Source organism: Carettochelys insculpta, chromosome 1 (genome assembly GCF_033958435.1).
Source record: "Carettochelys insculpta isolate YL-2023 chromosome 1, ASM3395843v1, whole genome shotgun sequence".
NCBI classification, from domain to species: Eukaryota; Metazoa; Chordata; order Testudines; family Carettochelyidae; genus Carettochelys; species Carettochelys insculpta.
In genome coordinates this window covers 44,816,669-44,831,852 of record NC_134137.1, presented here as the reverse complement: position 1 = coordinate 44,831,852, position 15,184 = coordinate 44,816,669, and the positions used below count along the sequence as shown (strand labels likewise).

Below are 15,184 nucleotides of genomic sequence, written 5' to 3'. Positions count from 1 at the left end.
ATACATCTGCCTTGAGAACACCATGGTGGTTCAAGGTGTTTGGTTCTTGTTGACAGATTTATACAGGAAGGAGTATTATACATGGCTATTCTTGTCTTCTAGGCTACCCTTACATCGTAGTGTTATTTCAAAATAAGCTATTGCAGAAGAGATTTTCCAGAATAGCTTATTTTGAAATAGTGCAGCTATACACAAAATGCATTTTGAAATAGTGCTCAGCTATTTTGAAATATATAAACACTTAGTGCCTGTTTTGAAATAGACCATTGGATGCACTATGGCTTATTCTGAAATAGGCTCTACTTCCTATCTACAAAGCCCACATTTCAACATACCTATTTCTAAATAGGTGCTGTCCTCATACAGTGAGATTCATCAATTTCAAAACAGGATGCCTGCTATTTCAAAATTCGTTCAAAATAGAATTTGCATTGTGCAGAGGCTGACAAAGTCATTGTGAAATAGCGGCTGTTACTTCGAAATAACTTTGCTATGTAGACATGCCCCTAGTTAGCAGCCATGCAAGATAGTCATGAAAGTGTACTTGTCCAGGCACAAAAACCTATTTGCTTTCCCTTTGCCGTTGTGATAGCAGTAGTGATAATGGTAAATTATCTAACTAATTATACTCACTCATAAAAAAAACAAACCAAAACAAAAACCCAACTTGCCTTGGGTGAGGCAAGTAGAATTTTGCAGCTCTGACATAAGGTAAGTTACTCTGAACTTAGATATACAGCATTACACACTATAAACAAAGACTATACTGGAATATATAATAAATCAAAGCTGAGTCTGGGAGGTAGCCTTATATCGCAGGCAGACAAGAAACATAACAACAAACACTGTACTGTAGCAAATTAGATATTATGTTAGAATAGGCTCTTTAACAGAGGCTGTGTGAGTTCAATGATTACTGCTACTGCTCATTTTAAAACTTCACAATAAATCAAAACATGAATGCCAAATGATTAGAGCTGCAGATTTATTTGGGGCGCTACCTATGTACATAACACTCAAGAGTGCAAAGTAAAGATACTGCCTGTTGCTACTGAAAACTCTCTTTTACTACCCTTTGTCCCATTTAGATAGTTAACAAGATGTAAATGTTAGGAATATTTTCAGATATGGAATCCTTCTATACAAAACCGAGTTTACTGTCCAAAGTATGTAGAGAGTTTTTGTTTTGTTTTGTTTTGTTCTGGCTTCCCCACGTTTCCTAACAGAGACGTTGCACGGCATTCAATAGATCGTTGCAGCGGCCTCTAGTGGGCGAACTGCGGCACCGACAGCAATCAGTCTCGTGAGCTCTGGAAATACATTGTGTCCACAGACACTGTATTACTTTAGCCTTCATTGCGCTACTTTGCAATTTTGGGATGCCTGCTTCTGCAGAGCGCAGGAAAGAACATTACTAAAAAGGTTCAAACCTACGACAAGTTACAACCCGAACCTGTATGACTAGAGATCAGTAGTTCTCTCTCCTTAGGTGACCTAACACCCAAAGGAGAACACAATCTGCTTTGAAAATCCCATACAGATGAGACACTGAAAGGGTGACCAGCTGTAGGTTTCCCAGGTGACCTCAAGGGCTTGGGGGAAAGAGCAAGGCAGATGGTTGCTTAACACAGGAACACTGCTGTGAAATGAGAAACGCCAATGGCACCCGACAGAATCACCCAAGCAAAATGCAGGCAGCAAGAACTGATCCAAGTACACAAAGGCCAGTCATTGGAATAGGCTCTGCAAATTACTGTTTTGTGATTTTTTTAGATCTCTGCCTTCCCCCATACTCCTAACAGGCAGGTTACAGGGAAGATATAAAAATTAAAGATGGCTAAATGTGTCACGTTGTGTATTTTAAATGTACAATCTAAAACTCTAGAGGGCAGCCGAAATATGCCCTCCCCGCTCCCAGGCTGAGTAACGTGAGCAGCAGCAGGAGGAGCCCGTCGTCTGCTTGCTGGAGTTGGTATTGCAGGAGCAATGCCTGCAGCAGCGCCCACCCCGAGGAGGAGCCGCCTCACAGCCATTACTGGGGCTGCGCCCCAGGGCGGCAGCAGCTGCAGCACCCAGGCATGTCCTCCCGCCCCCCCCCCCCCCGCCATCCTGATCGCTCCTCCTCTTATCCCGTACTCCGCACCACAAGGGAGAAGAGGGTTGACCCCTCCCCATAGGCAGGCCTAGTTGAGGCAGAAATAGATACATAAATACCACTCACAATGGAGCTCCTCTCCTTGCTGGTCTCTGCCAAGGCTGCACCAAACTGGGCTGGAGCCTAGGGGAAAGGCACGGGGGTTAACATGCAGCCGTGGGGGAGGGGGAGCCATCACTGTCCCCTTTGCCCCAGTAGGTATTACCTGAATTGCCCTCCACACCCCTCCCGCCTCACACATGGCCTTCCCAGGGGGTTATGGGGTATCACCCCAAGGGGACTCCCACCTCCCCCCTGAACGGAGAGTTGCACGGATCTGCCCCGGGGCCTTGCCTGGGGAGGTACAACTAAGCAGCAGCCCAGCAGGAGAGGAGGGGGATGATTACCTGCTAACTTGCCCCAAGAGCCCCTCAGCAGAGCCCCCTGGCGCGGGGGGCACGAACAGTCACCCTCTGTGCCGGAGTAACGCCCTTGCGCCCCGCACGTTCCTCTAGCAGTTGCCCCGGGTCTCGGATTTGCCCCCCTGCAGTCGGCCGGCAGCACTGCCGCCTCCTGTCCGCCATTAGAGACACCCAGCCAAACAATACGGGAGGGGAGCAGCGGCGGCAGCAAGATCCGCGCAGCGCAGCGCCGGGCAAGGGAGGGAGACACCCGCGGGCTGCAGGGGGCGAGGAAACAGGGCAGAAGAAGGGCCCAAGGCCCGCAGGAGCAGAGGGCGGGTTAAAAACAGGAGGCGCTTAAAACTGAAATACCCCTTTCCCCAAATGCCCCTGCGCCCCCGCTTCTGCCCCAGCCCGCCTCCAAGCTACCCGCTTCGCCGCCACCAGAGCGGGCTTGTCAGCTGGGCTGCCCCAGTCCTACCCCGCTCTCCCTCCGTGGCGAGAGGCGGCAGCAGCGACGCCACATCGGGGCACTTAGCCCGGGTGGCTGTGAGGCACGGCGGCTCCCCTCCCATCCCCGCCCTGGGGGCAGCTCTGCACCTCCAGCTGCCCCCATCCGCCCCTAGCGTGCAGTGCTCCCCATCCCCACCTTACCCAGCTCCCCACCGCTCACAGGCACGGGTCTCCCCCTCCCCCCGGTCACACGCACTCCGCGCTACTCCTCCGCCGCCTCAACTCTAACTCGGTCCAGTCCCGGGCTAAGCGCAGCTGCTAGCGAGGGGAAGGAGGAGCAGGGCCAACCGAGCTTGGGGAAGAACGGCCTCTCTACCCTGCCCATTGGCTCCCACTGAGGGCGGGCTTTGGAGCTAGGCAAGCCGATTTGACGAACCGCCCGCCCATCAGACCATCATGCAGAAGGTTGGGTCTAAAAGCTGTCAATCTTTCGTCTAACCACGCCCACCGTTCTTCCCACTTTGATCCATCAGGTTAGAGACACCCGAATTTCATTGCCCACTTGCAGCAGCCCTTCCAATACCCGGGTAGTGGGGCAGGGAGGCGACGGGGCTCTGTTCCGATTCCCAGGGCTGCTGATTGGCAGTAACTTGCAGAAGTTTGGGTGCAAGGCTGGCCACACTCACCCAGAGAACTGCTGGGGTGGGGAGAGTATTTGCTCTCCCACCTTGTGCTGTCCCCTTGGGCAACAGCCCCAGCCCTAGGCACGGGGTAAGCACCCCACGCTCGCCGAGGACAGGGCGGGCAGAGCTCGTCCTCAGCTTCTCCCAGGTTGGGCCCCGCCCCTCGACAGGGCTGTGGACCTGGGGCCATTTCCATAAAGGGCAGAGTGTGGCTAATGGGAAGCCTCCCACGCAGAAGAGCGAAAGAGCGCACAGTTCCCTTCCTAGGGGCAGAGCCTCTACCCCTGTGCCCCACTGAGGAGCCTCCTCCACGCCAGACTCCCGCCGACTTCCACCCACGCTGCAGGAGGTGAGCCCTGCAGCAGCCGCCATGGCTCCTGGAGGAGCTGCTGGTGGTGGTGGTAGTGGTGGTAACGTCCTCCATTTTGTCTGAAGCTATTGCAGGGAACTTGGGACCAATTCAAGCCAACGGGAGGCTCAGAAAAGGGCCAGTTTGACGCGCCTCTACCCTGGAGTGACACACGCGGGACGCCCCAGGCAATGCCCTGGGGTGATCCGCAGGGCTCAGCGCGCCCAGGGCGGCAAGCCACCGAGAACCAGGCGCTCCTCGCTCCCTCTGCCAAAATGGAGGCTGCGCACTTCCTTTGCGCGGCTACTTCCCCCTCTCTAGCCACGGGACTCACACCCGCTTATTCGAGGACCTGGCACGCTCAGCCTCCTGCGCGGCTGGTTAAGCGAGCCCTTTTCCCCCAGGCTGCTCCCCCCCATCCAGAGAAGACGCGCGTAGCCTTGTCTTCTTCATCCTGCGTCAAATCGTGTCCACCAAGCTGTGCGATACCCGCGCGCTGAGTGCCTCAACGTGCCTGTGGAAGGAGCCCGGATCACTCAACCTCCTTTCCCCCTCCTCCAGCCCACCTCTGCAAGCCTTTTACCCAGCAAGCAACCACCACGGCATGTGCGCGGTAGCAGGAGAGGCTGAAGGGCTGGGCTTTTCTCCAGCCCTTGGTGTATTGGACTAATAACTTTCATGGGGAGGAAAAGACTAGAAATATTAAACTGCCTTATTTTGTCATAATACATCTAATTCCCACCTCATAAGGGACCCACCTTGAGATTCAGACATTTGTGACACCATTACCATATGGTGGTGGCACTGGTGGGAAAAGTGGAGTGGTGCACCTCATTCTAGTAGTAAATGCCCTAAAGACAAAAGGAGGGAGACCATATGTGTGCCATGATTAAGGGCATTTTTGGGACAATGTCAAAGCACCTTTTTTGTGCTTGAAGCAAGGAAGAAATGAAGTGATAATGAGAAAGGTGTAACTCAACAACTGTGAAGGAGTGATAATTTTAATAGCCTTAATCACCTTCCACAGTGAGGGGCTCTCTTGAATTTATATTGTAAATGGTTTGAACCAAAATAGAAAAATCTTCAGCTGATTAAATATATACAAACCAGATAAATGTTTAAAATTAAACAAAAATCAAATATATTCTCCTAGTATGACATTTAGGGTTTATTGGCTCTCTGGGTGTGAGACTCGATGCAAATTTAACTTATTCTCAATGGTTCACATATTTTGGCCACCTTGTTGCAGGAGAATAAATGTGACTCTGGTCTATGTTCATTAGAACATCCTTTCTCTGAAACTGCTTAAGTACATGCTTAATTTTAAGTAGGGCTACATCTACACAACAGCAATCCTTCAAAAGAAGGTCTTCTGGAAGATCTCCTCCAAAAAACTTATTTAGAAAGAGCACATCTAGGCACTGAAAAAGAGGATCGAAAAAAATCAGTCTGTTCTTTTGATAGACAATGTCCCCACAGCCCCTGCTAGTTCAAAAGAATGAGCCAGGGATCAAAAAATCCAGTGCCATGGGGATGCTCTTGAAAAAAGGGCCCCCAGGGCATCTATACACTTTTTTTCTGAAAGAATCTTTCAGAAAAAGGCGTTCTTCCTCATCTTTGAGAGGAAGAGGGCTGCCAGCAAAAGTTCTGCATTCTTTTGATTTAATATTGGCGGGGGGGGGGGGGGGGGGGAATGCATTTTGTATGTAGATGCTCCATGGGAGTTTTTGAAAGAGCCCCAGCTTTTTCGAAAAAACTCACCAATGTAGATGTAGCCTAGGTGTTTAAGTCCTAATGAAGTCAGTGGGACTTAATTGTGATAATAAGTGCTGTTTTGTTTTGTTTTTTTTTTGTGTGTTTGTTTTTTGAATAGGGATGGACTTCAGCATCTGTTCAAGTGGCTTCCAGAATCAGGATTTGTAGATGGCGTCTATAATTCTATTTAATCAGTCAGAAGATCATTGAATGTTCTGCCTCTACAAGAGACCTAAACTAGCAACAGAATGTGGGTGCATCACACATTAGTACAGATCATTATCATGAGGACACCAGAATGTAAACTTTAACTTTACATTTGAACATTTGTGTTTGCAATTTTAGAAATGTTTGTATTTTATTCTGGTGTTTTGTTAGTCATAATTCCACTAAATGATCACAAATCCTAGTTTTGGATTCACTGTCTTGTTACTCAGGCCTGGAAAAAAGCCTGGCATATATCAATTATCTTTTAATTAGTTTTTTCGACTGACAGCAGTGAAAAGTCACAGTGTGGCATAGACACCTATATTTCACAATTCAAGCATTGTTGTATCTAGTTTTATCTACAGATTCAGGGTGAAGCTGACCTTATTTTAAAACACCATTAAAATTAATCAGTTCCATCTTTTGGTTTGAAAGCACTTGCTCTAGCTCAAAAACTATTAAAAAAATTACACTTCTTTATTTATCTCTTCATAAACACCATGGATGTGAAATTGATATATTTATACTCTCCATGCTACAGCTCTAATGGACGGATCTGCTGTCAGCAGCTTCACAACAAAAGTTCTAATTTATTGACTGGAAGTAGATAAATTCACCAAAGCTGAACCAATAGTATAAGTAATGACTTAGGTGAAGAATTATATTCTTTTATGTCTCGTGAAGTAATAGTGTAGCAACTAGAAGTTCATTTTTGTTATCACTGACAAGGAGAAATCAAATGTTTGGCATGTTTTAAAGTGTTTAGGCTTTCACAGGAATCCTGATGAGTTCATCAAGCCAGCTTGCAATCAGGTGTAATAAATTGTGGGATTGGAATGTACATATTTTAAAGCTTCCTCCAACTCCCGCCAACATTAACAAGACAAACAAATGGTTAGACTCTTGCTCCAAAATTTTAAAAGTGAATATTCCATTTATTCAACGACTTCCTTTGCAGTCTAAACACTATTAAGATTGACAACACTGTAACTAAGAACAGAATCTGGCCCAGAGCCCTCTAGAACTGTGACTGTTTTCTGGGAGGAAGAAGGAATATTTTGATAAAATACAAATCTACCAATATTTGGCATATGTGAACACTTGGAAAGTGATAGGGAACATGAAGCTATATACAATATAGACTTCAGTCCTACAATTTTACTGATAGAGTACAGATTTACTTTAAAATATGAGTACTCTGACAAGCTTCAGTGAAAATGGAATAAGGCACCTTGTACAATTAGTAACAAAAATAATTTTCTGTGTGCTAATTCTGTTTTTCTTCTTCTATCCATCTCCTTCACAAGCCCTCTGTTTTCAGTCTCACCTTCACTGCTTCCATTCTTCTGTCCTTCCTCTCATTTCCGGTGCTCATTTACTTTTCTCTTCTCTGTTTTCCCCCCTTCCTTATTTTACACTACTTGCTTGCTCTAATTTACTCAACCTATTCTGATGTGCTATTCCTCACCCTAACCACACACACTCAAATATGTAAAAACAAAGGAAGAAGAAACAGAAGCTTATAAATTCCTTTGGAGAGGAACGGGGGTTTTATGTGTGTTCATATCATGGGCTACAGGTCTATGATATGCGTCCCCACATGCCCAATATAAGCAGCCCAATGGCTGCAGCATTTACCGTCGAGCATGTCTGTGGTTACAGATAGTGGAATGGCCTTCATCTATGAAGGCTAGCTGCAATATAATGAGGGAGACCCGCCAAATAAGTAACTGCAGACAATCTGGGGACAGTATTGACAAGATGTGGTGGAGCAGCACTATGGGAGAACTGCTGCCCCTGTAAAATACCAAAAAAGCCCGAGGATGGTACTGGATATGGTAAATGCAGGCGGTGATTAAATTAACCTGAAGCAAATCCTAACCACAGAGGCAAGCAATTGCCCAACCAGAACAGATTCTGGAAAGGCAGATGACCCCAAGGACATTTGCTCACAGAAGCTATTTGGGGGCCTCACTGAACACTACCCCTGGTACCACCAGACATGGAAAGGCAGGAAAAATAAGCCAGCTACATTGGAAAAGTTGCCCGCTAAGTTGGAATCCAAAGAAGAGTGACATTTTACAATGCTGTTGTAACCTCTGACAGGTAGACTCAAACCTGGGACCTCTAGAGCTTAGTGCATAAGCCGCTACAGTTTGAATGAAAAGCCACCTTCCTTGCAGCTAACAATATAATGGCCATTCAGGCTTTCTCTCTGTTAGTGGGCTGGGTCCCCCTACGATGGGACAGTGGGCATATGATTACATAAGCTACATCTACAATACAAAATAAAGTCAAATTTATTGAAGTCGACTTTTTACTGCTAGAGTTATAAAGTAAAATATATGTGTCCTCAAATGTCCAGAAAGTTGACATAGCATGTCTCCATTACCTTAGCTAGATTCAACATTATCAGCAATGCTTTGTGGTTACGTATCCCACAGTGCCTGCAGCCCTGTTGCATTCTGGGTTTTTGTGCCAGTGTGTTATAGGAAAAAATGCACTGCAAGTGCTTGTGGGTGTCTGATGTCATTATCCCAGAGTGCAGTGCCCTCCCACCCCCAGGCTGTTGGAAAACAAATTTCATGCCATTTTTGAGCTATTTTCCCAAAGCCTGCCCCAAGGCTCACACCATTGCATGGCACTAGCATGGATCCTGAACAGCTTATACCCATTGTACAGTGTGTTATGGCTAATTCCCAAAGTGTTGTGCAGTATTTTATCAGACAAGGCCAGTGGGACGATGAGGTGGATGAGGATGAATAGGATGATGATATTGAAGAACTGGAGACTGCTGGCTGCCCTGGATGTATTGTTTGCAGTGGAGCGCTAGTTCTGGAGACGTGAAAGCAGGACACACTGGTTGGACTACATCGTTTTGGAGGTCTGGGATGACCAGCAGTGGCTGAAGAACTTCCACATGTGCAAAGCCACTTTCATGAGAACTTTGTGATTTGCTGTCCTCCATCCTGAAGCACAGAAATACCAGAATGAGACCTGCTTTGACAGTTCACAAGCAAGTGGCAATAGCTCTTTGGAAGTTTGCAATGCCCAACAGCTACCGGTCAGTGGGAAACCAATTTGGGATGGGCAGATATACAGTGGAGGCCCCGGTGATCCCCATAGCTAAGGCAATCTGATGTGGAAGACTGTGACTCTGCAACACATGCAAGACAGAGTGGATGACTTTGCTGCCATGGGGTTTCCTAACTGTGGTGCAGTGATAGATGGGATGCGCATCCCCATCCTGGCCTCAGAGTACATAAACCATAAGGGGTACTTCTCCATGATGTTGCAGGTGTTGGTGGATCACAAAGATTGTTTCACTGACATCTTCATGGGATGATCAGGAAAGGGGCACAATGTACACATCTTTAGAATGTACGGTCTGTACAGAAAACTCCAGGATGGGACTTTCTTCCCAGTCCAGAAGATCAAGACTGGGGAGGTGGAGGTGCCCATAGTGATACCGGGTAACCCTGCTTACCCTCTGCTCCCTTGGCTCATGAAACCATACACAGGCACCCTGGACCGCAGCAAGGAGCACTTCAACTACAGGCTGAACAACTGCAGAATGGCAGTGGAATGTGCCTTTGGCCATTTAAAAAACAGATTCAGGTGTCATTTGGACCTTTGCAAACCCAGCATCCCCTCCTTGACCATGGTTGCAGCATGCTATATTCTCCATAATATTTGTGAATTAAAGGGGGAAAATTTCATGCCAGCCTGGGTTGCAGAGAAAGATTCCCTAGGCAGTGCTTATGCACAGCCAGACACAAGGGCATTTAGCCATGTACATGCAGAAACAATGGCAATCCTGGAGGCTTTGAAAAATAGCTTTCTGAATGAGCAGACAGCCACGTGAGTCTGCTGCATTTAACTATTGTGATGCCACCTCCCACAATGATGTGTGCTTGACCTTTATGAAAGCATTGACAACTGGACCTCACCCCATGAGAATCAATAAATGACACCATGGTTTTCACAGAAGCATTATTTTTATTTAGAGGGTGACAGTTAAAGGGTAAGAAAAAGGAGGGAGTCCTGGCATCACGTGTGATGGAATGTGAGCCTTGTGCAGTGTGGAGAGGTCCTGGGAGTGGACTGCGAGACTGTCTCTGCCCTCCACCACAACTCCCTGCCCACGTTCAGGGCCTCTGATGACTGGGGGTGTGTCAGGCAACATCAAGGGGAGGCCAGGCAACAGGGTGAAGAGGCCACATAACTTTGAGTCCTGTAGTGGGTGTCCCTCTGTAGTTCCAGCATGGACCACAGGATATTCGTTTGCTCCCTGACAGCCGTCAGGAGCTCTGACAAGTCCTGATTCCTGGATTGGAGAATGCTTTGTTGAGGCTGCAGCATGCTTTGTTACCACTGAGGGCTCCACTTTGTGTCAGTAGTGGCTTTGGCTCACTTCCGGTCTACCTTTTCAAGCTGCTTCAGAATGAGGCCTTGTTTGGACCTCTTCCTGTGGTGCATCGCAACAGCCTTGTCTTCCCCACTCAACCCACCTGTTGAAGACAGTCAAGGTCAAAATTTAGGTACAATTTTTAAATGTGACACAATGCACTGACCCATCCCATGAGTGGGTCTTTGTTGGATAATCACTGCAACTTTTGTTTTCCAAGGCCACTTTTTGCTTCTTAAGGATGACAGTGAATCAATCTCAGCAGAATAGAAGCCATTAGCTATCAAGACCATTTCATTGTGGACATGGTAAGATCCTGGTGGCTTAAGGATGGTGGAGAGGTTTGAAACAAAGCCCTGTAAAATGTAAAGCCAGGAAAAAAACTTGGAGTGGCTTTTCATAAATCCTATGCAGGGAAAAAGCCACTGAAAGCCCATGCTGGATATGCTAGGATCCAGGAGTGTGGTCCACACAGCCCAGCAGCCACGTTGCTGAGGGGAGGATGCAAGCCTGCTGTCTGCATGGCAGGCTGGGGTAGGGGTGGTCAGCCCTAGAAAATGTAAACTGCAGAATAAAATGTTCTCAGTGGCTGCTCATAAATCCTTCGTATCTGTGTAGTTGTGGCGGGGAGCCATGGAGCTCTCCATCAGCTTGATGGGAAGGGAGAGGGCCAGGAGAGCCTGTCAGCTGCATGGAGGTGGGAGACGGAGAGCCAGCCAGCCACCTGGGGCAGCAGAGCAATTCTGGGAAATTTAAATGGACAGGGAACAGGGCAATAATATTAAGGGGACAAACTTTAATGAAATTTCCCATGCTTCTTCTTGGTTGCCAAAAGACACATCATCCTAAGAATAACAGAGAGTGAAAAAGAAAATATGCTCATATTGTGTGAGCACAGAGCTGGAAAATTTGCCAGAATGCTATGTGGTGCCATGATGCCAGATTACTTACTGGTTGCCTGGCTTGGCAAGGTGTGCTATTGAGGAAGCTAGAATAAATCAGGCCTCCCCAAAACCCTCATGAGAAAAATAAAAGACCTTTATGGAGAGATCCAGAAAGAATGAGTGCCCATCCCCAGAAATATGAACAAGCTGTTCTAAGGGGCATAGATCCACTGCACCTAATCTGTAACCCCCTTCTAACAGTTTAAAAAATATACTCACCAGAAGAGTCCTCTCCAGCATTGCTGGACCCTGGAGCATCAGGTGCCAATGAGGAGACTGGCTGCAGGGTGATGAAGAGCACCGGGCTCTCAGAATCAGTTTCCTTGGACATCTGCTGAGTGACGGTATCCTTCTCTTCATCAGCCTCCGCCCTCTCAGCTCTCACTGGAGACCTGAGGATGGTCTCCTAAAGAGTCCATGCTACCCAGGGGGAGTGTGGTTGGGTCCCTCCCAAGAATGGTGTGGATCTGCTCATAATAGTGACATGTTTTGGGCGATGTCCCAGATTGCCCATTGTTTTCTCTTGCTTTCTGATATGACTGCCTGAGCTCCTTGATTTTGACCTGGATTTATTGAACACCCCTGGCATACCCTTTCTCCATTATCCTCTGGGAAATCATCCCATAAATGTCTGCATTTCTTTTGCTGATTCGCAGTCTGCTCAGCACAGATTCATCACCCTGCACATAAATGAGATCCAGGATCTCATTATGGCTCCGTGCTGGGGCTCTTTTGCAACCCTGGGAGCTCAGATCAGAACTAGAACACTGAGGACACATGGGCCGTTTCTACACAGGCCAATTCCTTCGGAAGTGGCAGGCTAATACACAGAGCTAAAGATGCTAATGAGGTGTGGATGCAAATTCCCCATGCCTCATTAGCATAACGTCATGTGATTTGGAGTCCGGAAGACCGTTCTTCTGGACTCCAAAACACCATGTAGAAGCGTGGCCTCTGGGGGGGCTTCCAGAAGAACAAGCTTCTTCTGGAGGCCTCTTCTTCCCAAAAATTTTCGGGAAGAAGGGGCCTCCAGAAGAAGGACTTCCTTCCGGAAGTGCCCCCGGGGGCCGCGCTTTTACACAGCATTTTGGAGTCCGGAAGAACAGTCTTCCAGACTCCAAATCACATGATATTATGCTAATGAGGCACAGGGAATTTGCATCCGTGCCTCATTAGCATCTTTCATTCCGTGTATTAGCATGCAGCCTATGTAGAAACGGCCATGATGGCTAGATGCGATGTCTACTGAGGTGTGCTATCCATGCTGGTCAGAAAGAAAATAAATTCAAATTCCCAGGCTTCCTGTTACCTATTTTCTGCACACCTGGGCTGCGTCTACACGTGCACGCTACTTCGAAGTAGCGGCAGTAACTTCGAAATAGCGCCCGTCACGTCTACACGTGTTGGGCGCTATTTCGAAGTTGAAATCGACGTTAGGCGGCGAGACGTCGAAGTCGCTAACCCCATGAGCGGATGGGAATAGCGCCCTACTTCGACGTTCAACATCGAAGTAGGGACGTGTAGACGATCCGCGTCCCGCAACATCGAAATAGCGGGGTCCTCCATGGCGGCCATCAGCTGGGGGGTTGAGAGATACTCTCTCTCCAGCCCTTGCGGGGCTCTGTGGTCACCGTGGGCAGCAGCCCTTAGCCCAGGGCTTCTGGCTGCTGCTGCTGCAGCTGGGGGTCCGTGCTGCATATACAGGGTCTGCAACTAGTTGTTGGCTCTGTGTATCTTGCACTGTTTAATGAAAGTGTGTCTGGGAGGGGCCCTTTAAGGGAGCGACTTGCTGTTGAGTCCGCCCCGTGACCCTGTCTGCAGCTGTGCCTGGCTCCCTTATTTCGATGTGTGCTACTTTGCCGTGTAGACGTTCCCTCGCTGTGCCTATTTCGATGTTGGGCTGAGCAACGTCGAAGTTGAACATCGACGTTGCCAGCCCTGGAGGACGTGTAGACGTTATTCATCGAAATAGCCTATTTCGATGTTGCAACATCGAAATAAGCTATTTCGAAGTTGGGTGCACGTGTAGACGTAGCCCTGGAGAGCAGCGGTGGTGAAAGCGGTCAGACCAGACACCTCTAGGGCATTGTGTGATACCTATGGAGGCCAATAAAATTGATTTAAAGTAATGCTGTTTCCACACTAGCATTAATTCGACCTTTTAAATTCTAACTTGGTGTTACACCACATTGGAGGGGTGGGGTGAGAAAGCTGACCTTAGCACTCCTTAAAACTGACCTAATGGTGTTTACAGTGAAGACAATCACATTGTAAAATTAAGCTAAGTGCCTTAAAATCAACTTTATGATGTAGTGTAGACATAGCCTAAGTCACACCAGTTATGGCTGGATTACCACAGGGAATTTAGGGGCTGCAATCCAGGAACACAGACTAAGAGGGGCCCTGCAAAAATTAGTCCATTCAGTGTTCACCAACCATTGACTGGTTGATCCTGGAGCCTCTTCCAGTCAATCGCAATCTGTAGGCCGCTAAAAGTTCAGCAGCACAGCAAAGCTCAGGCAGGCTGCCCATGGCTACGTCGACACGTGAAGCCTACATCGAAGTAGCCTATTTCGATGAATAACGTCTACACGTCCTCCAGGGCTGGCAACGTCGATGTTCAACTTCAACGTTGCGCAGCCCAACATCGAAATAGGCGCAGCAAGGGAACGTCTACGCGCCCAAGTAGCACACATCGAAATAGGGATGCCAGGCATAGCTGCAGACAGGGTCACCGGGCGGACTAGCGCTTCCGGGGCAACAGCTAGCCGCTCCCTTAAAGGGCCCCTCCCAGACACACTCAGCCTGCACAGCACGCGGTCTGAGGAGCCATAGGCACACAGACCCCGGGAGCCGCAGTTATGGACCTCCAACAGCAGCAGCAGCAGCAGCAGCAGCAGCAGCCAGAGGTCCACCCAGCCCTCCCGGCAGGAGCAGGGCTTGCCCTGCTCCGTGCCATGCAGGAGGCAGCTGAGCACCTCCTTGCCCCAGAGGAGGAGATGCCCCCAGGGCAGCAGGGCTCAACCCCTACCCCTGCAGCACCCCACCCCCCGCCTCACACCCCGGCGGCTGTGGAACTACCCCACCAGCACTGACTGGTGGGAGCGGCTGGTGCTTGGGGAGTGGGACGACGACCACTGGCTCAGGAACTTCAGGATGAGCCGGCAGACATTCCTGGAGCTGTGCCAGTGGCTCACCCCCGCACTCAGGCACCAGGACACCGCCATGCGGCGTGCCCTCACAGTGCAGAAACGGGTCGGCATCGCTGTCTGGAAGCTGGCCACTCCAGACAGCTACCGATCCGTGGGCCAGCAGTTTGGTGTCGGCAAGGCCACCGTCGGGGCTGTCTTCATGGAGGTAAGCGAACCCAGGGGGGGAGGGCAGTGCAGGGCAGGAGAGGCCAGGGCAGGGCAGGGCAGGGCAGGGCAGGGCCACGCACACCCTGCTCACCCCTCATTGGTGCTGTCCCATGTGCTTTCTCTGCAGGTTGTGCGTGCCATCAACGCCATGCTCCTGCACAGGCTCGTGAGGCTGGGGGACCCAGATGCCACCATCGCCGCCTTTGCCACCCTGGGCTTCCCCAACTGCTTCGGGGCTCTGGATGGGACTCACATCCCCATCCGCGCCCCGCATCACAGTGGAGGACGATACCTGAATCAAAAGGGCTACCATTCTGTCGTCCTGCAGGCCTTGGTGGACAGCCGGGGACGTTTCCAGGACATTTACGTGGGCTGGCCTGGCAGCACCCACGACGCCCGGGTTTTCCGGAACTCGGGCCTGTGCCGCCGGCTGGAGGCGGGGACCTACATCCCGCAGCGGGAGATCCCTCTGGGGGACACCACCATGCCCT

The 15,184-nt window shown here is 49.2% G+C and overlaps 1 protein-coding gene across 8 annotated transcripts in view; it reads right to left on the bottom strand.

Moving 5' to 3' along the window:
- The window catches only part of ZMYM2 (zinc finger MYM-type containing 2), a 196,336-nt gene extending 193,015 nt beyond the window's left edge, over positions 1-3,321 (bottom strand). For 5 of the 8 annotated variants that reach the window (XM_074985173.1, XM_074985237.1, XM_074985228.1 and 2 more), the window contains exons 1-2: positions 3,190-3,321; positions 2,222-2,278 (exon numbers count right to left, since the gene is read on the bottom strand). The gene's annotated coding sequence lies outside the window, so the exon portion shown is untranslated. Of the gene's footprint in view, positions 1-2,221; positions 2,279-2,541; positions 2,814-3,189 lie in introns of all 8 variants that reach the window. The other 3 variants (XM_074985180.1, XM_074985191.1, XM_074985200.1) reach the window with 3 other exon arrangements.
- Between the last annotated feature and the right edge of the window lie 11,863 nt (positions 3,322-15,184).